The sequence below is a fragment of the Meriones unguiculatus genome, chromosome X, assembly GCF_030254825.1.
Source record: "Meriones unguiculatus strain TT.TT164.6M chromosome X, Bangor_MerUng_6.1, whole genome shotgun sequence".
Taxonomy (NCBI): Eukaryota; Metazoa; Chordata; class Mammalia; order Rodentia; family Muridae; genus Meriones; species Meriones unguiculatus.
The window spans coordinates 91,448,677-91,475,033 of NC_083369.1; the positions used below are offsets into that span (position 1 = coordinate 91,448,677).

At 39.2% G+C, this 26,357-nt stretch overlaps 1 protein-coding gene and 1 pseudogene across 1 annotated transcript in view; one reads left to right on the top strand and one right to left on the bottom strand.

Annotated features, from left to right (window-relative positions):
* The window catches only part of Lancl3 (LanC like family member 3), a 144,460-nt gene that overhangs the window by 40,526 nt on the left and 77,577 nt on the right, over nucleotides 1–26,357 (top strand). The window lies entirely within an intron of this gene.
* LOC110543222 (methionine aminopeptidase 2-like) lies at nucleotides 2,046–21,084 on the bottom strand (annotated as a pseudogene).

The following is a 26,357-nucleotide window of genomic DNA, read 5'->3' on the forward strand; positions in this document are numbered from 1 at the left end:
GAGACAACATTGTATTGAACCACTCAATGCATATGGCCAGTCCAATTTTGAAAGGCGACAACAGGACTCTCTGTGTGTATGGAAAAAACTACAAAGCAAAATTACAGGCAATAGATTTAGAGAGGGAAGGACATTAGATAAATTTTGCAATATGCCAAAATACATGATGCAGCATGATATGGTTTATTGGGAATTGAATGCATGGATGTGTGTTTTCAGGGTTGAAGAGTATAGAAAGATATGTCTGGTGCGAAAGGTGTTTAAGACAGGTCTTGAACAGCATCTCACACTTGTATAAGTGTATATACTTCACCTCTTCTTTGGGGATGTTAAAAGAATCCCAGCCTGCTTTCTTCACTTCACAGGTATCATGAACTATTTACCAGTACTGTCTCAGAGCCAGTACCAGGTATTACATGTCTATTAACCCAGAGTGAGACCAGATGGATGTGGTGTGGTGCTCACTAATACATACTTGTTATTTATTGTTTGTCTTCAGAGCCAAAAAGAAAAAAAACTGGGTAGTGCTTATTTAGTCCAATCATTAAGCTATTATGTTGTTGTCATCATTGTTTCATCCTTAAGACTGAATATTTATGTTATAATTTAACAGCTGTGAGTAACCCTTCCTGCCAACACAATTACAAACCATTTAATGACTGTGATCATCAGTAGTCAATGCCTTTTGTATATTCACTCATACTTAACATTCTCTTAGTCATCTTACTCTTGTTCTTAATTCAGTTTATCCTCTTAATAACATGCAGGGGTCTAAATGATGGACAGCACTTCCTGGCGCTACTTGTATAGCCTCAACTCCTGTCTGTCCTTACCCCAACTCCCATGTGGTTCAATTGGATCCAGACACATTATCCTTCTTAGTTAAGAAACAGGTGCACCCCACCTTAAGGCTATTGCACAAACTATTTCCTCTGCCTAACAAACTTTCCTTTACATGTTGCTTTAAGCTCCTCATCTTCTTTACCTATTTGGTCAGATAACAAGGCCTATACTTATTTCCTTATTGATTACAGCACATTATGACCCTTTCATGCCAGTACCCCAAGCTGTCTTTTTGTTTCACGGTTCCTATTTTTCTTAACATTATTGCCACTGGCATGTTACATGATTTACTCACTTATAAACTATATGTTGTCTGATCCTCGTTATTCATGTGGAAAGTGTAGATCTAAGCCCAGTTCAGGATCTATATGATTCACCGGAAGAGCTCAAAAGATCTGGCATATAATCATAACCAATTATATTGGGGAGATAGAAAGCAGAATGAATAAAGGCAAAAAGTACATGGAGTGAAGCCTAAGGGAAACTAGATTCAGGCTTTCTAGAGTCTTCTCCCAGTGAAGTAAAAATATGCACTTAATTCCCCTGGGAATGAGTAGTGACAGCACAAGTGAAGGATTGTTCACCAGGGAAGCTCATTGGACATTCAATACCTGAAGATCTTATTGGAGTCTGTTCAAGTAAGGACCCTTTTACTACCATGTACCAAAATTCCAGATTCTCAAAATGACAGTTAAGGTACAGCGAGACTTTCTTAGTCCTGAGAATGGTTGCACCATGCAAGAGTCTAAGCTTTTGAACACAAAGATAATATTTTAGATCTTAAAATATCTATTTTTTTTTTAGAAAATGGGTTCCAGGAAGGTTAAAAAGCAATACCAGAGGGCATAGGTGCAGAAATGGATGTATGTAGTCATTCAAAGCATCCAGGTAAGAATATGGCAATAGAAATGCCCAAAAAGCATGTCTTAGGTCTTCAAAACAAAATGTGTAAGTAATTCTGAACTAGGGAGTGGCATAGCATTTCCTAGATGGGAGAAACAGTTAACATTAAAGTCTTGAAAGCTTTTTCTTTGGTTAATTGCATGTAGACAGTTTGCCTTTGATCAAAACCCTTTAAACGTGAAAAAAGGGATTATACATGTCCACTGTTAAAACAGACAACATGTTGCAAATTACTTGTGGTATACTGCGTTCCAACAAAGCTTAGAAAATAAAGATGTTGACTTGGCTTTGGACTAAGTTTAGTAGTCATTTCCTCTGCTGATAATTTCTTTACAGGTTTGCCGAAATAATATGGTATATTCAAACTGTGCTGCGTATGATCCTTTAATGTCACATACTGGTGGATATGGATCTACAATGCCAAAGTCCAGCCACCTTCAACAGAAAGCAAGGGTGCTGAAGACTCTGTTGATGACATTTAGGAAGTGTTTTGTTCTTGGAAGCCTTATTAGCATATGTTCCACATAAAAATTTTTATATAGTCTGAACATTCCATGTTATCATGAACAGCATCCTTTCCTGTGCTACAAAGGTCTCAATGGCATACACCTATTCTTCCACTCTTGTAGCTTCCCCTCCTTTCAGAATGGGCACTGTTTTTCCACCATGTATTCTTTATGGCCCAACTGAATGTTCATTTAAATTATGGATGTGTTTCACTTGATATGTCTTCTAATCTAAGTCTACTTCATAGGATTCTATAACTTCTTGAATGGTCTCATTGACATCGCAGAGACAAACATCAATCATAGCAAAATTTATTCCAGTATTAGTGGCATCTTTTACAGCTTTTGATAATATGTCATATTTGGGATTTAAAGTAACAGTAAAGCACAACTGATCATTCTACCACATGGGAGAATATGTGTTCGATAGTCTGTCTTACAGATGTCATCATACTTTAAGACTGCTGTATCACCAGCACTGGGAATGTGAAAAACAGCACAGTTATTGAGGGAACACCCAGTGGGAAATACCAGGCCTACATTTAACCCATTCACTTTTATTAGCTTGTGAGAACAGTCATCCAACTTTTCACAGATTTCTATCATTGTCACCTCAGGCTTGATCCAGCTGATAACATATTTTCTAACTTGTCATTTGCTTCTGCAGATTCGCAAAGGTCACTCCAAATCTCTTCACTAGCATGATATGATGCTTTTTCCTCTTCACTTGGAGTTCTCCAAGTAGCTGTTCACCCATCTTTTGTGGGTGGGTGTTCACACTCTTGTCCCTTGTGAAATACACCATTATGATACAGGTCACATATTAGAACTGAGGGAGGGTTTGTTTGACCTTTTGGTCCTCTCCTCTTTCTTCTTCTCCTCCTCCTTTTTGTTCTTCTTCCCAGTTGCACCATCACCATATCCATCTTCACCATCATCATCTCTCATCCAATGCTTGTCTTTCCAACTGTCTTGCTACCTCATTAACCGAGGCTCCTAATTAAAGAATCAGGTTCTTGTATTGACATAGCCCCTTTGCCCTTCTTCTTTTTCCGTTTTTTTGTTTGTTTGTTTGTTTTTTCTTGGCAGTTTTCTTGGCTGTGCTGTAGGTTCCTTCTTCCCTGTTGTCTGGGTCCAGGTCGTCATTCAGGTGGTTCCCAAAGGACACTGCCTCCTCAATACCTGCCACGTAACCTGAAAGAGTGCAACGAAGTGAGGATCATTTTTATATTATTATTCTGTGGTGTATCCCTGAGAACCATGTGTAGCAAGCCATGGGTTATCAATAAGTGCTGGTTGAACGAATGGACGAAATACAGTGTTTGTTAAATTCTCTGTGGTAGAAATAGCATGCAAAGGAGGAAAGATTCCCTAACTTACTCTCACAGGGAATTGGAATTGTCAGAAGTTCACCTCCTACCCAAGCAATTCCGTGTCCAGGGAGACTAACATCAGCCTAGTTTCCATACTGTAATAGGACTTTGCTATGGCTTCACATGGAAGTATATCTTTTCAAAAGCTTTTAAAGACCTTAAGATGGAGTTGTTCAGCCAATGAACTGGAAAATTCAAGAGTTCCTTTGCTCAGGAGCACCATGACTAGAGTAATCTAGTTATCTCTTTCGTGAAGTTCCAAGTCTCTTGCTGTGTTGTTTTCTCTTCTTTTTGTTTTGCCATTGTTAGTGCCTAGCAGAGAATAAAGTGTTCTATTGCCATTAAATATCTTTTAACTACTTAGGACTAAAGAGTGGCCCAGGTGTGCCTGTGACTTTTCCTGGGTCTGGTTGCGGCATTCATGTCGACAATGCCTGTCATCTTTTAATGTTTGTTCTTAAAAGCAAAATGCCATGCCATGGATTTCCCTTGCATATAAAGTACATTTCCTTCTCTGTTCTGTTTGCTGATCCTGGAACATTTTTCATTGTGACTATGTAAGCTTTTCAGTTTACCTATTATCCATGAATTTTTAGTAAAAACCTCATTTTTAATTTCTTGAATTTGCTCAGTATAGAAAGATTGAACTAATTTCAAAGCTGCTTGTCTCAAGATTTTAGCCCATCTGGAAAGTCTGTTTCACCATAAATTTGCTTGTCACATTCTGAAGTTTTAATAGATGGAATGAATCATTTGTTTAAATTAAAACAATAGCACCCAATCCGTGCTCTGTGTTTTCTGCTTAAGATTGTTCTCAGCTCACAAACTACTCAGTTGAATTCCTCAGCAGAAAACAATGAATGATTTCTAAAATGAGTGTCACACTATCATGTTAAACTATCAGTCTTACACTTGTCGTTAAAATTAAGTTAAATATTATCGCAGTAATGTATTGAAATATTAATACAAATATGTGTTACATTCAAATCTTACTAACAATTCTAACAAATGTTGGGTTATTTTTGTGCAGGGAGAAATATTTTTATGAATTGAAGAGTACTTATGAATCTCTTGAAAATTACAGAAAATAATTTCACCCCAAGAGTCCCTAGTAGATCAAATGCATTAATATTTCTTGATATGACACAATAAATCTAGAAGAGATAAACTGTCAAAGAACATTCATCAGCAACTTACAGTGATCACTTGGCTTTGAGAGAAATGTTTTAAATACAGCTTCTAGTTATTTGAGGTAGTTAGTCATTTTGACAAGGTTGCATTAGCCTTTCCTGAAACATTAAAAAAAAAACTTACATAAAAAAAATGGAGATGAGCTATGGAGAGTGATTCAGACTTGTGATAGCTATGTTTGGGAGGCAGAGGCGGGGGGGGGGTCAAAAGTTCAAAGCCAGACTCAGATACATAGTGAGTTGAATGCCAGTCTGACCTACAAAGAGACCTTAACCTAAAAATACCCTCAACTGAAATCACATATCAAAATACTATAGTACTCAGCTAGAGCTCTTGACTGTGGTGATTTTTGTTACTTTCTGCAAATGTGAATTTCAGCAAGGACAATGCTTTTAATTTTCCTAAATACTAGAGTGGGAAAATTTCCTGATAACAAGATTAAATTTGAAAATCAGATTTTTCCAGTGGAGTTTAAGTAGCACATCACATATTACTGTGATAAAACACCTTGACAAAAATTAACTTGAAGAGGAAATTATTCCATCATAACAGTTTGTAGTCCATCTTCTAGGGAAGTCAAGACAGAAGCTCAAGGCAACAACTTGGAGGCAGGAACTGACCCAAAACCATGCAACAGGGATCCTTACTGACTTACTCTCCATGGCTTTCTTGCTCAGCCTGCTTTCTTATAGCACCCAGGACCTGGTACCATCTCAGGAGTAGCATCACCCACAGTAAGCTGGTCCCTCCCATATCAAACATCAGTCAAGAAAATATTCTGTATACAGGTTTGCCCACCGGCCAATCTAGTGAGGGTATTTTCTCAACTGCAGTTTCTCTTTGCAAATGACTCTAGCTTAAGTCAAGTTGACATAAAAATAGCTAGTATGGATGAAATATGATCTATAGCTAAAATGGTAACAACTGTGTTAGTCAGACTTTTTGTCCTTGTGGCAAAATACCTGAGAAAGCAGTTCAATGCAGGAAGGGTGTCGTCTATCTCATAGTTTCAGAAGCTTCTGTTCATAACCAGTGTGTGGAACATTGTGATGATAGGAGCATGTATGTTCTGGAATAAAGTAGCTCAGCTCATAGCAGCCTGGAAGCAGAGAGGCAGACACAAAGGCCTGAAATAATATATAACCTTCAAAGGCACCCCCCAAAGCCCATTGTTTTAAAAGACCTGGCCTTCTATAGTTTCCACCACCTCTCAGTAGTGAGAGACTCAGTGAGGGAGTGAGTGAAGTAGATCAGAGAACTCACGCTTCAATTACTTCCCCAAGTCATTTGGCTAGCAATCAAACTTTTTGGAGGTAAAGCTTTGGAATGATGGGGAACACTTCATATCCAAACTATAGCAATATTTGTCCTATCCACTTCTATCCAACAAATTTCCATAACTAAAGTCGGCCCATATTTTTATGTATTTTCTGTTTTCAACTTTGATATCATAATTTAATTACAACATTTCTCCCTTCTCTTCTCTCTCTCCAAAGCCTTCCATACACCTGAATACCTCCCTGTTCTCTTTCAAATTCATAGTCTTTTAAAAATAATTGCTATTGCATGCATATATGTATTTGTGTCTATATATATGTATGTGTTGTACATATATTCATATAATATGCATATATATTATACATACAATATATAATATATCATACATATGTGTATTATACATACAAATGTGTGTATGTGTATTCCTAAATGTAACCTATTAAGTTTGTCTAATGTAACCTGTATGTATGTTTTCAGGTAGAACATTTGGCACCAGACAACCAATTGGTGTGCTCTTCTGTAGGGTAGACCAATTCTCCTGCTCCCAGCTTTCCTCAATTGCCCATACTTCTTTGTGTGGGTTTGAAGTCTCTGGGGCTTCTGTCTATTGAGTCTGGTATGATCATTGGTTAGATGATTATTTTCTTGCTTAAATCCCCCTTTATGGTTCATTTCACCTCACTAAAGAAACAAAATGTATTCTTGTTAATATATACACTATTTCATGATTATGGGAGGAGAGAAGAGGAAATAGAGAAAGGGATAAAAACAACACAGATATATTCTGGGACTTGAAAACACTGAAGTGTGAAAGAGTGTTTTAACAGCTGCAAATGACAAAGAAATTGCAAAATACTGAAGGGGTTTGAAGAAATGTTATTGTGGACTGTTAATTGACTTCTCTTATTGTACACTGAAAGTTTTTAAAAAGTATATATATATTTTTAATTAACTTTGCCTGTTAAAGGAGGCATTACCAAGATTGGACCATGGGGGTTTGAAGAATTATTAGGTTTACCTAATGTACCCAAATCTCTGTCTCCACTGAAAAAAAATGTTTTTCAGAGAGAAAATTGAGTTTCCACGGAAACCTGGGTGGATGGGATAAGGGCAACATTATCAGCTAGCAAATACTTAGGTCACCTGAAAGCTCTTGCTATGGGTGACTCAGAAAATTCTCCCTGTTGTTACAGTAGGATTAGAGAGAGAAGTGAAAGAATGAAGATACAGGAGAGGATTTGACATTGCAATTGTAATAAATGAGAAAATACACTGTCTTAAAGGTTTGATAAAAAAACACACACATACACACAACTTTGAGTATGTTTTCTATTCCCCATGAACAAAGTATATTTGTTATCTACAGCTGTATTTTTAAAAATGACTCCAAAATTTAACAGCTCAAAATAACAACAATCATTTAAATTTGCTCAGAAGCTTACAATGTGGGTAGGATTCAGCAGGCTGGGTGACCTCCCTGCTTTCTGCTCTGAGTCAGATGAAACCGAAGAAGTTGCTAGCATTAACCACTCACTTTCCCAAACAGCCATGGCCTGCCTCAGCATATTAAGAAATCCACCGGGGGCGGAGCCAAGATGGTGACTAGCACACACAGTTTCTGAGCTGTGGGATACTTGAACTTCTGAGTTGGTGAATGGAAGGACCCCTAACCCAGGAAAACCATAGTGAGGCTTTCTGAACAACAGGGAACATCGCAGGAGGTGAAAACTTTGGTCTCCGGTCACCCAGGGACTTGTTTGGGGAAGGAGAGAAACGATCCTTTGATCTTGCGGCACTCCCTTCCCCCAGACCTCCTTCCTCCTCGGCACAGCGGCAGAGCGGAATCATCTTTCTCAGTGCAGACCTAACTGCCTGGGGTATACAGCCGCTGAGACGGAGCCCCAAGCACTTTAGCGGCAGACAAAAGCCAGCAGTACGTGTCCCAGAGTCCCAGATTCGCTGGGCGGCTGCACCATCCTCCCGGGGCGCGAATCTGCTAGACACCATACTAGCTCCACAGGATGGCCATCACTGACAGTACAGCCCGCCCAATCCCACAGTGACAGAGAATACGCTGTATACTCACCAAAACCAGGCAGAACCATCATACAACCTGGACACACCAGGCGCTGGGCCTCCCAAGCTTGGAGAGCACAGTGAAGAGACCCCAGGACATCCCAGAAAGCATCTGGACTAGCGAACCAGTCTCCAGTTACAGCGGGACATAGCAGCGGAGCAGCAATGAACTGGCAGGGCACCACAGCCCTCCAGTTTAAGACTAACCAGGGCCAAACCAGAGAACAGAGAGCCTGGTTACCCCATCCCTGCTGATGTGACCACCCTGAAATCTCCAGCTGCAGCAAGACCTCAGAACCTGGCAGTAACAGCAGCACAGAACTGGTGGAGCACATCAAAGAAGCAGGGCCAAACCAGAGAGCAGAGAGCCCCGGATACCACGATCTCTGCCAAGAGACCTGCCTGTAAGTGAGTGCACCCTTGAGAGTCTGCAGTTCCCCAGATCCTGGGTCCTTCTAAATCAGAAGCCAGGCATCAAACCCCCCTCCCACCCACATACCCACTTTGGGAAGTAGAGGGGCACTAGGGACATTGAAGTTCCTGCCCTGTGTGCCTAATTGAGGAGTTAAGGCAGTTAATGCCAGAAATTGCACTGAGATCATCATTAGCGCCTGCGAGATATACAGTGCAGAGCCGCTCCCACACACTCAAGGGTTCAACATTAGCCATCACTCTGTTCCTCGAGACATACGTCCACACACACTTACACACACAGACACACACACGCACGCGCGCACACACACGCTTGCATTTGCCCCGTTTGCACCTGCGTACTTTCCTCCCACAGGTACAGCTAGTCCTCAGCACATGCTGAGAGTGCTCAGCTTCCTGAAGAAATCTCCAGACACCAGAGAGAGACAGCACCAATCTGATCTCCAGAATCCAAAAACGAACAGGGAAGGTTTAAGATAAGTCAATGGCCAGGGGTAGGCGAAAGAACACTTCCAACATAAATCAGGACATCATGACTTCACCAGCAAACCCCAAAATCGATGGATACTCCAATTCAGCAGAAGCACAGGGAAATGATTTTAAAGCCATGCTTGCCCAATTATTTGAGGCTCATAAGGAGGAAATGAAGAAGTCTTTCAAAGAGATAGCCAGTCAATTGGAGGCAAAGAAAGAAGAAATAGACAATATCCTTAAAGAAACACAGGCAAACATAGCCAAACAAATAGATACACAAGTAGAGGAAAAATTGGTGGCATATAAAAAGGAAATGAAAAAAGAAATAGAGGCCATCGTAGAGAGACAGGAATCCAAATTCAAACACATGAAAGAAATGGTGCAAGGCATGAAAACAGAATTAGAATCAATAAAGAAAACACAAAATGAGAAAACCCTTGAGCTGGAGAACTTGGAGAAAAGATCAGGAACCACAAAAGTAAGCATCATCAACAGAATACAAGAGATGGAAGAGAGAATCTCTGGAGCTGAAGACACACTTGCAGAAATGGATACTTCTCTCAAAGAAAAAGTAAAATCAGAAAAGTTCCAATCACAAAATATCCAAGAAATCAAGGATGCTATGAAAAGACAAAATCTAAGAATAATAGGAATTCATAAAAAAGAAGACTCCAGACTCCAAGGTCCAGAAAATATTTTCAAGAAAATCATAGAAGAAAATTTTCCCAACTTAAAGAAAGAGATGTCCATAAATACACAAGAGGCCTACAGAACTCCAAATAGACTAGAGCAGAAAAGAAACACATCATGTCACATCATAGTCAAAACACTAAATATACAGAACAAAGAAAAGATATTAAAAGCAGCAAGGGAAAAAGGCCAAGTAACATATGAAGGTAGACCTATCAGAATCACACCGGACTTCTCATCAGAAACTATGAAAGCCAAAAGGGCCTGGGCAAGTATCATGGAGACTCTAAGAGATCACAAATGTCAACCCAGACTACTATACCCTGCAAAGCTTTCAATCCACATAGATGGAGAAAACAAAATATTCCATGACAAAACTAAATTTACACAATATCTACACAGCAAACCATCCCTACAGAAGATACTAGAAGGAAAACTCCAATCCAATGAAAACAAATTCACCGAAGAAAACAAGGCATACAGATAATATCCCAACAAAAATGAAAAGAAAACAAGCAATGAAACAGGGTTAGATCACCGACTCCATTACAAAAGGAACTAACATGCATTGGTCATTATTATCTATCAATATCAATGGACTCAACTCACCAATAAAAATACACAGGCTAACAGATTGGTTAAGGAAACAGGATCCAACATTCTGTTGCATCCAAGAAACACACCTATGCAACAAAGAGAAACACTACCTCAGAGTAAAGGGCTGGAAAATTGTTTTTCAAGCAAATGGTTCCAGAAAACAAGCTGGAGTAGCCATCCTAATATCTAATAAAATAGACTTTCAACCCAAGTTAATCAAAAAAGATAAGGAGGGCCACTATATTCTCATCAAAGGAAAAATCCACCAAGAGGACATCACAGTCTTGAATATCTATGCCCCAAAAACATGAGCACTGACATTCGTAAATGAAACATTATTAAAGCTTAAATCATACATTGATCCTAATACCTTAATAGTGGGAGACTTCAACACTCCACTCTCACCAAGGGACAGATCAACTAGACAGACACCAAATAGGGAAATAAAAGCACTCACAGAATTCCTAAATCAAATGGACCTAATAGACATCTACAGATCATTTCACCCAAACTCAAAAGAGTACACCTTCTTTTCAGCACCGCATGGAACCTTTTTCCAAAGTAGACCATATAGTGGGTCACAAAGCAAGCCTCAACAGATACAAAAGGATTGAAATAATCCCTTGTATACTATCTGACCACCATGGACTAAAGCTAGACATCAACAACAGAAACAACAAAAAGCCGACACGCACATGGAAACTGAACAGCTTACTACTCAATGACAGCTGGGTTAAGGAAGAAATAAAGAAAGAAATTAAAGACTTCCTAGAATTCAATGAAAAGGAAGGCACAACATACCCAAATTTATGGGACACATTGAAAGCAGTGCTCAGAGGAAAATTTATAGCACTAAGTGTCTGCAAGAAGAAATTCGTAATATCACATACAAACAACTTAATGGCCCAACTGAAAAACCTAGAAAATAAAAGAAGCAGATACACCCAAGAGGAGCAGACAGCTGGAATAATCAAAGGGCTGAAATCAATCAACTAGAAACAAATAAAACTATCCAAAGAATCAATGAAACAAAAAGCTGGTTCTTTGAGAAAATCAACAAGATAGACAAACCCTTAGCCAAACTAACTTAAAAGCAGAGAGAAACTATCCAGATCAGCAAAATCAGAAATGAAAATGGGGACATAACCACAGACACTGAGGAAATCCAAACAATTATTAGGTCATACTACAAAAGCCTATATGCCACAAAATTTGAAAATCTAAATGAAATGGATAATTTTCTTGAAAGATTCCATCTACCAAAACTAAGTCAAGATCAGGTAGAAAGACTGAATAGCCCTATATCTCCCAAGGAAATCGAAGCAGTCATTAACAGTCTCCCCTCCAAACAAAGCCCTGGACCAGATGGCTTCAGCGCAGAATTCTACAAGACCTTCAAAGAAGTGCTAATTCCAATTCTCCTCAAGCTATTCCATAAAATAGAAACAGAAGGAACATTACCAAACTCATTCTATGAAGCCACAGTCACCTTAATACCTAAACTACACAAAGACCCAACAAAAAAAGAGAACTTCAGGCCTATCTCTCTTATGAACATTGACACAAAAATACTCAATAAAATACTTGCAAACCGAATCCAAGAACATATCAAAGATATCATCCACCATGACCAAGTAGGCTTTATCCCAGGCATGCAAGGGTGGTTCAACATACGGAAATCCATCAATGTAATCCACTACATAAACAAACTGAAGGAGAAAAACCACATGATCATCTCCTTAGATGCCGAAAAAGCATTTGACAAAGTCCAACAACCATTCATGTTTAAAGTCTTGGAGAGATCAGGGATACAAGGCACATACCTAAAGATAGTAAAGGCAATATACAGCAAGCCTATAGCTAACATCAAACTCAATGGAGAGAAACTTAATCACACTGAAATCAGGGACAAGACAAGGCTGTCCATTGTCCCCATATCTCTTCAACATAGTACTTGAAGTCCTAGCCAGAGCAATAAGACAACTAAAGCAGATCAAAGGGATACAAATCGGAAAGGAAGAGGTCAAAGTGTCACTATTTGCAGATGATATGATAGTATACATGAGCGACCCCAAAAATTCAACCAGAGAACTCCTTCAGCTGATAAACACCTTCAGCAAAGTGGCAGGATACAAAATCAACTCAAAAAAATCAGAAGCCCTCCTATATACCAAAGACAAAAAGGCTGAGAAAGAAATTAGGGAAACAACACCCTTCACAATAGCCACTAATAACATAAAGTACCTTGGTGTAACTCTAACCAAGCAAGTGAAAGACCTGTTTGAGAAAAACTTCAAGTCTCTGAAGAAAGAAATCGAAGAAGATATCAGAAGATGGAAAGATCTCCCGTGTTCATGGATTGGTAGGATTAACATTGTGAAAATGGCCATACTGCCAAAAGCAATCTACAGATTCAATGCAATTCCCATCAAAAAACCAACTCAATTCTTTACAGACCTTGAAGAAAAGATTCTCAGCTCCATATGGAGAAACAAAAAACCGAGAATCTCCAAAACGATCCTGTACAACAACAGATCATCTGGCGGTATCTCCATCCCTGATCTCAAGCTGTACTACAGGGCAACAGTAATAAAAAATGCATGGTATTGGCATAGAAACAGAAAGGAGGATCAATGGAACCGCATAGAAGACCCAGAAATAAATCCACACACCTATGAATACTCGATATTTGACAAAGAAGCCAAATCCATTCAATGGAAAAAAGACAGCATCTTCAACAAATGGTGCTGGACCAACGGGATGTCTACATGCAGAAAAATGAAAATAGATCCATATTTATCACCCTGCACAAAACTAAAGTCAAAGTGGATCAAGGACCTCAACATAAAACCAGATACCCTAAATCTATTGGAAAAAAAAGTGGGGAATACCCTAGAATTCATTGGTACAGGGGAAAACTTCCTGAACAGAACACCAACAGCACAGGCTCTAAGAGCAACAATCAATAAATGGGACCTCATGAAACTGAAAAGTTTCTGTAAAGCAAAGGGCACTGTCCTCAGAATAAAACGAGTGCCTACAGATTGGGAAAGAATCTTCACCAACCCTTTATCTGACAGAGGACTAATATCCAGTATATACAAAGAACTAAAGAAGCTGAAAAGCAGCAAACCAAGTAATCCAATTAAAAAATGGGGAACAGAGCTAAACAGGGAATTCTCGACAGAGAAATATCGAATGGCAGAAAAACACTTAAAGAAATGCTCATCCTCATTAGCCATCAGGGAAATGCAAATCAAAACGACCCTGAGATATCACCTTACACCCATCAGAATGGCCAAGATGAAAAACTCAAGTGATAACACATGCTGGAGAGGTTGTGGAGAAAGGGGAACCCTCCTCCACTGCTGGTGGGAATGTAAACTGGTCCAACCACTCTGGAAAGCTATCTGGTGCTTTCTAAGACAAATAGGAATAGTGCTTCCTCAAGACCCAGCTATACCAGTGCTAGGTATATACCCAAAGTTCGTTCAAGTACACAAAAGGGATACTTGCTCAGCCATGTTTATAGCAGCTTTATTTGTAATAGCCAGAACCTGGAAACAACCCAGATTTCCATCAAAGGAGAAATGGGTACAGAAATTGTGGTATTTTTACACAATGGAATACTACTCAGCAATCAAAAAGGAGGAAATCATGAAATTGCAGGCAAATGGTGGGATCTAGAAAAGATTATTCTGAGTGAAATATCCCAGAAGGAGAAAGACAAACATGGGATATACTCACTTATATAGACCTATAAGATATGATAAACATAATGAAATCTATACACCTAAAAAAGATAATCAATTGAGCGGACATGGGGTAAGATGATCAATCCTCGTTTAGAAAGACAGATGGGATGTGCATTGAACGTATGACAGGAGTCTACTGAGCGCATCTGAAAGACTCTAACTAGCAGTGTTTTCAAAGCAAAGACTCATGACCAAACCTTTGGCAGAGTACAGGGAATCATAACAAAGAAGGGGAGTTAGTCTGATGGGGAAAGGATAGGAGCTCCACAAGGACCAAATATATCTGGGCACAGGTTCTTTTCTGAGACTGACATTCAACCAAGGACCACGTATGGATGTAACCTAGAACCTCCACTCAGATGTAGCCTGTGGTAGCTCAGTAACCAATTGGTTTCCAAAAGTGAGGGGAACAAGGACTATTTCTAACAGGAACTCAATGAATGTCTCTTTGGTCTCCCCACCCCCGAAGGGAGGAGCAGTCCTGTTAGGCCACAGAGGAGGGCTTTACAGCCAGTCCTGAAGATACCTGATAAAACAGGATCAGATGAATGGGGAGGAGGTCCCCCCTATCAGTGGACTTGGAAAGGGGCACAGTGGAGATGAGGGAGGGAGGGAGGGACTGGGAGGGAATGAGGGATCGGGCCACGGCTGGGATACAGAGTTAATAAAATGTAACTGATAAAAAAATAATAATAAAAAATAAAAATAAATAAAATAAATACATTTGTATATAAAAAAAAGAAATCCACCAAGTTTAGAACTTTTCCTACATGTAGCTATATGTCTATTGTCTGTGTATGTAGTATGTATGTATGTATGTATGTATGTATGTATGCATCCATATACTCACACCACCCCACATTTCTTATTTTAATTTTTTTACCAGAAAGTACACTCTGAAATAAGATTTTGAAAACAGTTTATTTAAAGGTGATTTCAGCTATAACACTGAAGGAGTATGTGATCATAGGGAAGGTATTACTGCGGAAAACTGGGCTTTAACACCAAGGAAATGTTTGCTAGATGATGTATAAATGCACCCAGAAGTGTCCTAAATGAGGAATAAGACAGTTAAATATGTTTATCACTTGTTGTTCTTAATTGCTGAAGAACATGACCTCTGATACTTTTAGCCTAACCCAAATCAAAGCATAGACATGGCAGAAGCCAAAGAAAGTTAGGCATAGCTCGACATGGTGAAGCCTGCTGGGTATTCCAAGACAAAGAAATAAAACTAGAATGGACCCTTCTCTATTCTGTTTGTGTTTATTTAATGAGAGAGTCTCCTATATATTCCAAGCTAGACTTGAATTTAAATTTCTCCTGTCTCTACCTTATGAGTGCTGAGGTTATAAAAATACCCCACCACACTCAACTGTCTCCTCTTCTCACACAGATACCCTGCCCCCTGATAGCTCTATTCTTTCATTGCTATACTAATTTCTTTTTGGCCTACACCTCAAATTTTGGTTTGAGATGCCTCTGCTTACCTCACCTACTGTGATTTGTACTATATCCCACATTTTCCATAAATATAGACCTAGTCATTCTGTCTTTTATAAACCTAAGAGATAAGGGCACATAAGTTCCTTTCTTATATGGAATGTGGAAAGTTATCTTCAATGATCAGTGAGGTGGTTTGAATAAGACTAGCCCACACAGGCTCATATGTATGAATACGTGGTCCCCAATAGTTGGAACCATTTGGGAAGGGCTAGAAGGTGCAGCCTTATTGGAGCAGGTGTGTCACTGGAGGTGGGCATTGAGATTTCAAAGAATAGTGCCATTTTTAGTCTCTCTCTGCCTACAACTTGGGTATCAAGACATAAGCTCCCAGCTTTTCCTGTGCCATGATTTTGCTCCCCTATCATGGACTCTAACACTCTGAAATTGTAAGCCTCAATTTAATTTTCTTTTATAGGCTCTCTTAGTCATAGCTTTTTATCACACCAATGGAAAAGTAACTAAGATACACAAGATCAACATGAATGTAGTTATAGATAGGAGTTCAAAAGAATGAATGAAAGTCCTGATACCAACTATTTCTTCTCTAAGAGAAGCTGACAGATTACAAGCATAACTTGACTAACTAGTTGTAAATATCTATGGAGAATCAATAGGATAAGAAGTTTCAGAGCACAGACTTTGAAACCACAACGATTGCATTTAAGTTACAGTACTCCCAATAACAGTCTGGAGGTACCTCCATTGCTGATCTCAAGCCGTACTACAGAGCAACAATGATAAAAACTGCATGGTACTGGCATGGAAACAGATGGATAAATGGAATCAAATAGAAGACCCAGAAATAAACCCACAGACCTTGGGATACTTGATTTTGACAAAGAAGCCAAAACCATACAGTGGAAAAAAGATAGCATCTTCAACATATGGTGCTAGTCTAACTGGAGGTCTACATGTAGAAAAATGCAAATAGATTCATTTTTATCATCCTGCACAAAATTAAAGACCAAGTGGATCAAAGCCCTCAACATAAAACCAGACACATTAAATATGTTAGAAGAAAAAGTGGGGAAGAACCTTGACCTCATTGGCACAGGAGACAACTTCCTGAACGAAACATCAACAGCAAAGCCTGTAAGATCAACAATCAATAAATGGGACCTCATGAAACCGAAAAGCTTCTGTAAAACAAAGGACACTGTCATCAGAACAAAATGCCAGGCTATAGATTGGGAAGGGATCTTTACCAACTCTATATCTGACAGAGAACGAATATCCACAATCTATAAAGAACTCTAGAAGTTAAACACCAACAAATCAAGTAATCTAATTAAAAAATGGTGTACAGAGATAAACAGAGAATTCTCAATAGAGGAATATTGAATGGCAAAGAAACACTTAAAGAAATGCTCAACATCATTAGTTATCAGGGAACTGAAATTAAAATGACCCTGAGGTTTCACCTTACACCCACCAGAATGGCCAAGATCAAAAACTCAAGTGACAACACATGCTGGAGAGGATATGGAGAAAGGGGAACTATCCTCCATTGCTGGTGGGAATGTAAACTTGTACAACCACTTTGGAAATCAATCTGGAACTTACTCAGAAAATTAGGAATTGTGCTAATCAGGATCCAGCTATACCACTCCTAAGCATATATCCAAAATATGCTCAAGTATTCAACAAGGACATTTACTCAACCATGTTTTTGGCAGCTTTATTTGTAATAGCCAAAATCTGGAAACAACCCAGATGTCCTTCAACTGAAGAGCAGATTCAGAAATTGTGGTATATTTACACAATGGAATACTACAATTAATCAGCAATTAAAAACAATGAAATTATGAAATTTATAGGCAAATGGCTAGAACTAGAAAATATCATCCTGAGGGAGGTAATCCAGAAGCAGAAAGACACACATGGCATATACTCACTCATAAGTAAATATTAGACATATAACATAGGATAGGCATACTAAAATCTGTACACCTAAAGAAGCTAAGAAGAAGGAGGACCCTAGGGAAGATGCTCAGTCTTCATTCAGAAGGGTAAATGAGATAGAAATTGGAAGACAGAGAAAACAGGGAGCAGGATAGGAGCCTACCACAAGGGGCCTCTGAAAGACTCTACTGATAGGGAAATGGAAGCAGATGCTGAGACTCATAGCCAAACTTTGGGCAGAGTGCAGGGACTTTTATGAAAGACTGGAGATAGAAAGACGTGGAGGGGATAGGAGCTCCACAAGGAGAGCAACAGAACCAAAATGTCTAGGCCCAGGGGTCCTTTCTGAGACTGATTCTCCAACCAAGGACTATTCATGGAGATAACTTAGAACCCCTGCACAGATGTAACCTATGGCAGCTCAGTCTCCAAGTGGGTTCCCTAATAATGAGAACAGGAACTGTCTCTGACATGAACTCAGTGGCTGGCTCTTTGATCCTTTCCACCTGGAGGGAGCAGCCTGACCAGGCCACAGAAGAAAACAATGCAGACAGTCATGATGAGAACTGATAAGCTAGGGTTATATAGAAGGGGAAAAGGACCTACCCTATCAGTGTACTATGGGAGGGTCATAGTGTGAGAAGAAGGAAGCCAAGACATGAGCTCAAATCAGGAACCTGAAGACAGGAACTGAAGCAAAAACCATGGAGGAGTACTCTTTACTGGGTTGCTCTCAATAGCTTGCTCAGCTTCTTATGTAACCAGAGACCACTTGCTCAGATGCCTGTAGAGGGCTTGGCTGCCCCCAATCAGTAGTTTTAAAAAATGCCCCCACAAACATACCCACAAGGCCAGTCTGATAGCCCATAGTCATTTCTTTCCAGGTATCAACTTACTTGGTATCAACTTGACAAAAACTATACATCATACCCATTTTCCTCATTGGTTAAATGTATCTATGGCATATTAGTCTGTGAATAAGATTAGATAGAAAATCTATTTAATTACTATGAGTCTTGGCAGTTAATTGATGTTGAAGAACATAAATTGTTGTTTTGATTCTTGTTCTTAGTCCATCTTCTGAACCTACTGAATCATGACCTCTGAGGATGGAGCCTGGAAATCTCCATTTCTAAGCAGCCCTTTTCTCATTGCAATCCAGATATATCAATCTACTTTCATTTCTATTGTTATGATAAAATATTCTGACAAAAATAAATTTAGTAAGAAAAGGGTTTTTGGCTTCTACTTCCAGGTCACAATCCATCATTGTGGGAAGTCAGGGCAAGAACTATGAAAGAATGCTGTTTGCTGGCTCCCTCTTTTGTCTCGTGCTCAACTAGATTTCTTATATAGCCCAGGACTAACTTCTTACTAATGGTACTACCCATAGTGCTCTGTGCCCTTCTACATCAATAAACAATCAAGAAAATGCCATATAGAACTGCCCATGAACCAATCTGATGGAAGTTATTCTTGAATTAAGGTTCCCTTTTTCAAGATGATTCTAGGTTGTGTCAGGTTGAAAATAAAAGCTAACCAAGACAATCATGAAGTTTAAATAGCACTGCTCTGGATCGAATGGCAGAGAAATAGCTCAGAGGATGTCAAGACAGGGTTAGTTGATGCAGCTGTACCTCATTTTTCCAGCATGTTTGAGAGTAATTTACCTTAACAGAGTTCCATAGATAGTTGAGACTCTCTCCTTGTTTTAAATACCCAATGTCAAAATTTAAAAATTGGTGTGTTATTTACCCTTAACCCTAAATGATATTGCATTGTGCAGCAGACAGTTATGGAAATGTCCATGTACCAATGTGTGGTGTCATCAGATGACCAGGTAGAGAAAAAAGGTTTATTAATTGTTTCACTAAGGCTCCTCATTCTAGTAGTGCTGAGTATATGAGAAGGATAAAAGGACCACGTCCCTGCATTTGTGAGGCCCACTCTCAAGTTCATCAGAGACCAAGAAAATGTGATAAGATTTACTATTTTATCACAAGTAGTAAGGCAGGTTTTGGTTTTATCATAAGGATGTTTTAAGAGCGTTAAAGTACTTGGCTCCTGACTTTTTATGACTTTGGATGACATTCACTGTTGGGGGTTGGTCTAATGCTTGTATACTGATGCTAGTTACTGGCCCTCAAGATCTGGTTACTGCCTGTGTACACCTATCCTTGTGTAAACCTACATGATTGGCTGATAAAGCAGCCTATACCTGGGCAGGACAGAATTGGGTAGGCGTGGCTAAGGTTCCCAGTCTGGTGGAAAGAGAGGACACAGGAAGATGTGACAGTAGGATAGAATGGAGAAGGAACAATATGGGCAGGGAGGAAGGACTTCAGTGATGGCATGGATGGAAAAAAAACACCAAGATAAAAATATAATCAAGTATCTTGAGATTATGGATAGAAGGTAGACGAGATGACGATGGCTAAAGCAGATGGCACTGGATAGGGGCTGGGAGGCGGATGGTAAGGTTATTGAGATAGCATTGGTAGACATATCTGCTCAGTACAAGGTAAATAGGCAATTATAAAATCTTACAGGTGTCTCTGTGTTATTTGTGATAGCATAATAAATAATATCAAAGAGATAATTATAGGGCTAATAGTAGATAACAACATTTAACCTAACACTCATTTTTAATTTACAACAATAATTCAGAGTTTCATCTAATGTGATAGGTTGAAAAATAGAGGTCTTGATTTTCTGAAAGATTGCTCTTCTCAAAAAGACCTTCTTTGAACATGCCGTCTAAAGTAGCATACCCTGCCTCCTCACAAGCTCTGAACTTTTCATATTATGCTTCTTTGTGGCACTTATTTACCTGATATCATGGTACATACATTTGTTTCTGCTCTATAGTCTATTTTTCTATAATACAACACAGGAGTCAGGAGGGCAGGGGTTCTGTCCATTTAGGAAGCCACTGTGTCCTACAACCATAACATCTCCTGTCTGCATATAGGCTCATAAGATTTATGGCATGAGTGATAATAATGGCAAATAATAAGCTGGACTCAGTGGGTTTCATTCCTAACACCTGATGGCAGCTTGCAACTGTCTGAAACTCCATTCCCAGGGAATCCAGTGCCCCTTCTGGGCTCTGTAGGCACCCAGCACCCATGTGGTACACAGATGTCCATGCAGGCAAAACACTCATGTACATAAAAGTAAATAAATGTTTAAAAATTGAAAAGTAGGTTTTCTTTTTATTGTGGTTTACCTTACATGTAATAAAGCACACATACCTTCATAGTTTGATTCATTGAATGTCGTAGCATGTGCATGCATTGTAACTCACCACCACTCACCAAACTCCTTCGTATACTGCCAGGTCAGGATGTCCCCCAGAAGATAACCGCTTATCCAAACTTCACTGATCATTGATTCATTTTTCTGACTTTTGAATTTTATATAAATTGATTCTTGTTTTTCATGGTCTTGTGTCTCAGCCTTGTCAACATTGTGTCGAAGAAGTTCACCATGATCTGAACTGTAGAAGTTCATGCCTTTTTTACTGTCTGTAATTTCCACTGGGTGAATGATGTGCATCTATTTAGTCCATCCTATTTATACGTAAGCTGTTGTGGAAAATGAATTTTGAGATTGATTTCATGGCAACTGTATTGGGTGGAGTTTTTTTCAATACTTCATTTTGTCAGCTTTACATTTCTACAAATTTCCATTTTCACTTATAGCATTTTAAATTTATTCTTGGCTCATGATGTCTGTCCAAAACTAAGTCAAACTTATAAAATTGCTACTGTACTGATTGTACAGAAATCCCACATTCCTGCTGGTTCATCTCAGGACATAAAAAGCAGAATACTCACTTGCTCTTTTACCTGAAACCCTTTTCTTCTTCAACCCCTCTTTTGTCCTTGATTCTTGTTTGCTTTTTGCTAACTTATTTCATTTAATCACTAAGTCAAAGTAAGTCACTTTGTTGCTTACCCACTAAGACTAATATGGGCCTAATGTGTTTTATAGCCATAGTTCTCAACCATGGCTGTACATTATAATTACTTGGGAACTTAAAAAAAAAATCAGCCTAGGCCCCACTCCGAAACAGTTAAATCTGCATCTTTTGGGCTCAGACTCAGGTCCGCGTTTTTTGCAAAGCTCTCTAGCCACTCAAATAGATAGCCAAATTTTAGAACCATTGCATGACAAAGATTATCCTAGAAAATAGTGCAGACATGTAGGATTCCACTCAACCCCTCACCCACATCAGGCAAAACCAATTTGTTTCCACACAGCTTGCCAGATGGAACTCTCTTCAATGCTATCAGCTTTATAAATCTCAGAAAGTAATTTATATGAGATCTGTGTTAAAACAGAGAAGTGAAGGAATGTGGTTTTTTATTCCAACATATTAGTCATTTTGTGATGTCTGATGAGTTACAATTTTGAGTCTTCATTTAAGCTCCAGGCTCTTGGTAGGGAAGACTTGACTACCTGTCTCAATGGGTGCTTAGGATACTGTTGTGACCTTTCCTATTTCCAGTGGGGAACACATGTAAGCAGAATTATATCCAAGTAACAAATACTGTAAGATAAGAATCCATTAGCCCAGGCTGGCCTCACAGTCATTATCTTTTTGCATAATCCTCTCCCAGAATCTTTATAGCACAGGCATCTACTATTGTATTCTTTTCTTTTCCCTCCTTCCCTCCTGTCTCCCTCCCTTTCTTTCTTTTCCTTTCTTTACTCATTTTTATTAGTTCTTTGAGAATTTTGTACAATGTGTTTTGATCACATTCATCTCGTTTCCTTCCTCCAATTCCTGCTTGATCCACTTTTCATTCCCTACCCAACGTGGTGTACTCTTTTTTTTTTTTTAATTACCTACATGACAGTATTCAACTATATTCTGTCCACTGCAGCCCACTGTTTACCTTTCTGTTCTGAAGAGGTGGTCTTTTCTAGTGTATCTTAGCCTTTGACTCTTAATCTTTCTCTCTCTTAATTGCTGGATTACTGTTTAAGGTGACACACCTAGATTTTACTCAGTACTTTCTACTTTTGTTATTCATTCTCTGCATTTACAACTGAAGTAAGCCTCACTATAACAGCTGTAGTCTGATTGAATACTTTGAGTACTATGCCCTGTTCTAAGCCTTTTTTTTTTTTTCTTCTCAAGACAGGTTTTCACTGTGTAACAGCCCTGGCTGCCCTGGAGCTCACTCTGTAAACCAGGCTGGCCTCGAACTCAGAGATTCACTTGCCTCTGCTGGGGTTAAAGGCATGTGCCACCACTACCCAGCTCTGTTCTAAGCTTTGTACATGTATTAATATATTGATTCATTTACTTCTGTCAGTAGCCCTTTGCATTGAGTTTTTTATTATCATTGCCATTTTGTGGGATAAAAAAACTGAGACACACAGTGTTTAAGTGCCCACCCATGCCTGGGCCTCAGAGAAGGCAAGTGTGAGGACTGGGATTCACACAGTTTGGTCTCAGAGGCTTCTTTTTGTGCAGAAAGTCACCTAGGAATCTTGTAGTGGGGCAGAAGGTGGCTCAGTTGGTCTGTGGTAGGATCCAATATCCTGCATTGCTAACTAGTATGTAAATGGTGCTGCTGCTGCAGATTGGTGGACCATGTTGGGAAAAATGAGGTTTTACCCTTTGAGATAATTTATATTATCCCTGTGAATACTATGAGGCTCAATGAGGATAACAGTTTCTCTAGCTTCCTGTATCAAATACACAGTGGTGGTATACTTAACTTTCCTGCAATTGGGGCTCAAAAGTGATTACTTAGCTGCTATGATTAGGGTCCTTGTTAATGGCTATCAGTGAATAATTCAACTGTCATTCAGATTTGGAGGCAATAGTTTATCACTGTATAATCAAAAGTTGAAAATATATTAAAGGAACCCAAGTAATATCTGCCTTGTCATCTCAACTTTTTTAACCTTGGAAATAATTCTAGTATTAGCCATTACCCTTATCACAATTTCATCTAATGGTCTAAACAAGTTGTTTGACCTGTGCATTAGCAGGAAATCAAAAGGAAACAGCTCAGCAAGTTGTTTTTGAGGGTATCACTCTGTGAGTCTTTTTATCACTGCCTTTGTTTTTGAAAAATGAGCACTTTTCAAGCATCCTGCTGATGTGATATTTCTTGTTAAATCATCCGAACAGAAATACCAGCATATACAGAAGCAAAATTTGTTCACAGATATTGCCATAATTTAAGGTTTTGTCATTGGCCAAGAGATTATTTTCCATTACAGCATGAAAGCAAGTATTTCCATCAGTAGCCTAGGCTCACACTCATTACGCTTGTGTGATGCATGCATCTTAGACCTACACCCACACGTTGGGTCCTCAGATCACAATTTTGCCTCATAAGGGAACCTTTAAAGAATAAGACCCATCAAAATAAGAATTGAATTTCATGTTCCCTACAACAATTCAACCATTAATGTTCCAGAGAGAACTCTCTACTCACTCTCACTCACCCTTCTGGATACTGTTTTACAAGCAAATAATACAAATACGTGACACAAAGCCTTTGCCAGGAAGGAAATTTATTTACTTATTTGATTACCTTAAGAAACACTCTTGTTCCCATTACTATGGAACCCACTTGGATACTGAACTGCTATGGGCTACATCTGTGCAGGGGTCTTAGGTTATCTCCATGCATGGTTCTTGGTTGGAGTATCAGTCTCAGGAAATACCCCTGTGCTCAGATTTTTTTGGTTCTGTTGCTCTCCTTGTGGAGTTCCTGTCTTCTCCAGATCTTACTGTTTCCCACTTCTTTCATAAGATTCCCTGAACTCTGCCCAAAGGTTGCCCATAAGTCTTAGCATCTGCTTTGATAGTCTGCAGAGCAGAGCCTTTCAGAGGCCCTCTTTGTCAGGCTCTTGATTTGTTCCTTCTTTTCTCCTTCTTCTGATGTCCATCCTCTTTGCCTTTCTGGATAGGGATTGAGCATTTTAGCAAGAGTCCTCCCTCTTCTGTCTCTGACATGAATTGATTGGCCTGCTCTTTAATTACCTCCCCCTGAGGGGGTAGCAGCATTACCAGGCCACAGAAGAAGACAGTGCAGCAACTCCTGATGAAACCTAATTGACTAGGATCAGAAGGAAGGAAAAGAAGACCTCCCTTATCAGTGGACTTGGGAAGGGCCATGCGTGCAGAGCAGGGAGGAAGGAAGGGATTGAGACGGGAGGAGGGAGGGAACTACAGGGGAGATACAAAGTGAATAAAGTGTAATTAATAAAGAATAAAAATTAAAAAAAAACAGAAATTTAAATAAAAATCATGGTTATTAATTGCAAAAAAAAAAAGAAGCACTTCTTGGCTCAGAGAGGTAGAGGGAATGAAGTGTGTTATATAAAATATGTGGCCCATAAAATTTTGTGACTGCATTTAACAGAAATCAAGGGTGAAATCCTCAGGTCTTTGAATAAATGTCATTAAAGTGCTGGTCTACTTCATTTATTAATGCTAAAAATGATAACCCTGATATGCAGATTAGCATCTGTAGTCACTTTATTTCACTCATTCATTTATTCATTTACTCACTCACTCATTCACCCAATCACTCATTCAGCTACTCAGTAAAGGTTTTATTTGTATGTGTGGTACTGAAGATAGAACTTAGGACCTCGTGTATACTAAGCACAAGTTCTGCCACTGAGACATAGCCCTTAGGCCTTCTAAAAGAATGGAAAGGGTTGGCTTGTTTATGTGTGTATGTTTATCAGTAGGCTAGACACTCTTAGTTGCAGGCTGAATGGTCTTTGAAATGTTTGGAGAATGGGGAAAGGTTATCAGCTCAGAGTACATTTTATTATAACAGAAAGGTTGACCAAAAATAACATAAGAAGAGTTGTTCCTTCTCACAGACTTAGCCTGGAGGTAGGTTATTGTTAGTGCTGATTCAGATATTTAGGGACTAGGTTCTGACTCAGTATCTTGCATAATCCACTTCTTTCACACTCATCATGATCACAAGAGCTGTTGGAGCACTAAGAATCATATCTTTGTCCAATTCTATTCAGATGCAAAAATCAAAGCGGGATAGCACAAACATTCCTGCTTCCTTCCTTGCTTAACAAAGAGACAACTCTTGTCTAGAAGCCTCTCAGCAAATCTCTCCAGTGTCTTATTGACTACAATCCAGACATCTAAGTTCCAGCATTTTGAGATCTGGTCTACCCTCCATTTCTACTAGGTATGCCACCCCATATTTAGAGGAGGATTTCATTGTTAGTAGGAAACGTGCTTTCTTAAGTGACAAAGTTTTAGGATAAGTCCTCAGTGGTTACAAGATTACTTCAGCAGATGTGACAGTTACTGTTAATTATTAGCTTGGCAGCATCTTGAGTCACCGGGAGATGGGCCTCTGTGTGGGAAGGGCTATCATCTATGTGGGTGATCTTGGATCTGTGTAAGTGGTGAGAAACAGCTGGGAGGGAGCATGCATTTCTTTTTTATTTTTCCTGCTGACTCTGGCTGCCACGTGACTATGTGTCTCAAGTTTCTATACTATGTCTTCCCCACTGTGATGGCCTGGAGCTTTGAACTGTGAGCTGATTAAACTATTTTTCATTTCAGTTCCTTTTGTCAGACTGTTCTGTCACAGCAATAGGGAAATACACTAATACTATAAGTGAAATCAGGGGCAAGGGCAGTCCCTGAAAGGGAAAACATGAACAAAGGCATGTGAAAGTATAAGGATAAAATGGTTACTCAGACAGGGATGGTCTCTGACATGAACTCAGTGGCTGGTTCTTTGATCTCCTCCACCTGAGCAGGGAGTAGCCTTACCAGTCCACAGAGGAAGAGGAAGAAGCCAGTCCTGATG